This window comes from Choloepus didactylus, chromosome 3 (assembly GCF_015220235.1).
Source record: "Choloepus didactylus isolate mChoDid1 chromosome 3, mChoDid1.pri, whole genome shotgun sequence".
Classification (NCBI taxonomy): domain Eukaryota; kingdom Metazoa; phylum Chordata; class Mammalia; order Pilosa; family Megalonychidae; genus Choloepus; species Choloepus didactylus.
The window spans coordinates 172272509-172275567 of record NC_051309.1 but is presented as its reverse complement, the minus strand read 5'-3'; the positions used below and the strand labels follow the sequence as shown (position 1 = coordinate 172275567).

Here is a 3059-nt window from a genome sequence, read left to right as displayed (position 1 = left end):
CTCTCAGTTTAGATAATTTTTTTCCTTGTACATCATATTTTAAAATACAGTTTTGTTTTCTATTTAAGAAATGTGGAAAATGCCTATTTATGACGACTTTGGAAAGATACCCCATTTTGCAATGTGTGGTCTTCCAGATTCTTTTGGGTTCCAGATGTTGAGAGGTATTTCATGGCATTTGCTTTTCATATAAATCATTCTTGTCCAGCCAGGCCTTCCATTATTCAGGTTTTTGACATCTTATCAAAAATTAGTAGAGGGGCAAGAATTCTTGTCCATTCAGTTTCCACAATGCAGCCATTTAACACTATCTCATCCAAAATGATGTGTACTGTATCCAAATAAAACATATCTAATTCTCTCACTCAGCTGAAGTACTCATCTAAAGCTTCCACAAAGTTATGGATGAACTCATAAATAGCCTTCTTGTTTTCAGGGTCATTAACTCCAACCACAATGAAGAGAGCTGCATACTGATGATATGTGAGCTTAATATCCTTACATTCAATGAAAGAACATTGTTTATTGGCTTGAGAGAGACAGCTCTTTATGACTTCTGTTTCCAGAAGCGTCTGCTTATTAATCTCCATGTGTTCATAGTACTTAGAAAGTTGGATCTGTCCTTGTTTATTCACCATGAAGAAAAATTTATCATTTTTTCTTCTGGCCAGTATTTTCCCAAATATATCTCAAAATCAAAGTGGTTGTACACAGAACCTGTGCAGCTCATCAGGAAAGTAGTCCTGGTGGTAGCTCTTCCTGGGATCCCCCTCCCCTTTTCCCATTGAGGATTGCTGCTCCTCAACCCTCATTAGCTGCATGGTGTGGGCTTCCTTGGGGCCTGAATATTTTGTTTTTGAAGAGTACACTTCATTTCCTTCTAGCTCTTTAGTCTCCTCTGCAGATACTTCCTTGTATTTTAGCTTATTGTTGATCACTTGGCCACTGACCAGTAAGAAAAAAAATCTGCTGAAAGCTTCAAATTTCCCTGGGTAAAAATATTTACAGTCACTAAATTTATGTTTGATTTTTTCCAAGTAATTTACATTAAGTATGTTGAACAAGTTTCCTCACGAGAAGTATTTAGCTGTTTGTTTTTTTTAAATAGATTCAGATATGGTTCCTTAATGAAAGTTTTACAGTGGGGCAGTTCCCTTTACAACTGCACAACTGGAGCTGCTGCCGTGAGTGCCCTCTCTTCCAGCTACCCAGCCACTCATAACTCGGCTATGACATCTGTACACCAGAGCTTCCACCTTTCTACCTTCCACCTCTCCAGGTTCTCAGGGACCACAGAATGCCCTGTGCAAATGCGTGGGCCTGCTTTCAAGCCTCATGTCTGCTTTTGATGACTTCTTAGTCATCTTTCCCAGATTGATCCACAAGGGCCAACTGAGCCCCAGTTGTTTACCCCTGGAGCCCAACAGGGCCAAGGGACTACTTTTGGGAAGGTATAATCAGAGCACTGAGATATAGGCTGACTTTTTCACAGATGTGCATTGGGACCTCTTGTGTTACCAGGTGAATCTGGTTGGTGGAAGATGGGGATTGTTAGCTTAGGGACCTCAGTCTGGGCTCTTCTTGGGCTGTATGGTCAGGTAGGGCCTGGAATAGGGAAGGAAGAAATCATGAAAAGTGGAAGTGCATATGGCTTTTATCCAAGACAGTTTAAATACAGTATATAAAGGGCATGAATGGCATTGAGTTTAAAGAACAGTACAATGAAAAGATGGTAATCAGTTCAATTGTTAAGGGCAGGTGCTTTTTAAAATATATGCCCGAGGTTTGCACTGATCTCCTTCTTTCATCTGTGCTCCTTCCACTTGGGACTTAGAGACTTTACCCAGTGAGTGTTCCTATCTACCTGTCCTGCTACCCTTAAACAGGGCGAGGAAGAGCAAAAAGCACGGCCCCTTTAGGGCCATTCCTGAGTACAGGTCACTGTTCAATTGGAGCAGAAGTGAAATGGGCCATTGGTGGTATGGGAAGCATACAGAATTAGCAGAAGGCAATTAAGGGTTCCATGTCCATCAACTGGGAGAGAACCAACAAGGCTTTACCAGTGCAGGTGCTCATTTTAATCCTGTCAAAAACAAAAATGGAAGAACTTCCATAGTAACAGGGAACCAGATTTACCCTCTTGCCTAAACAACAATAAACTGGATAAAATACATGAAACAATGATTTTTCAAGACATTGGACATCAGGTAACAATGACAGTAATCCCTGAGGGAAGAGGAACAAATGTGGTGAGTCCTGTGACTGCCACATTTCACTGCCTGGAGAGTTTCCAGGCTATGTTGAAGGCAGGGAGAACACACGTGGCAGTCTGTGATTGACTGAATTGAGAGGAGGAGCTTGGAAACATTGGAGGCTAAGGTAAGGCAAAGGACCCGAGAGCAGTGAGCTTCAGAGAACTTCAGAGGTCTCAGCTAATTGTAGATTAGTGCTTGTGTGTGAGGAAATTACTTCAGGCCAAGGGAAAAAATAAAACTACTCAAAATGTTTAGAGGAATAATCCTGAATTATTTAAACACTCTAATTAAAAGACAGAAATAGTCAGCTTGAATAAAAAAACAAGACTCACTATATACTGCTTACAAGAGAACCACTTTAGCTATAAAGACACAAATAGGTTAAAACTAGAAGGATGGAAGAAGATACGTCATGCTATTGAATCTACAAAGATTCTAGATGTAGTAAGTGAGTTTAGGAAGGCTGCAGGACACAATAACTGTATACTGAAATCAACTGTATTTCTATAAACTAGCAATGAAGACATGGAAATTAAAATTAAATTAAACAATAAAGTTCATGTGGAAATGTAAAAAAAATCTAGAACAGCCAAAATGACTTTGGCAACAAATTTGGAAGACTTAAACTATCTGATTTCAAAATATATGATAAAGCTACAGAAATCAAAACAGTATGGTTTTGGCATCAAGAGAGACGAACAGATCAATGGAACATAAAAATAGTCCAGAATGAGACCAATTTATATACTATAAATTGATTTTCAATAAAGCTGCCAAGGCAAGGAATAGTCTTTTCAATAATTG

The 3059-nt window shown here is 39.3% G+C and overlaps 1 pseudogene; it reads right to left on the bottom strand.

Annotated features, from left to right (window-relative positions):
* Positions 1-224: 224 nt before the first annotated feature.
* Positions 225-1925, bottom strand: LOC119530536 (annotated as a pseudogene).
* Positions 1926-3059: the final 1134 nt, after the last annotated feature.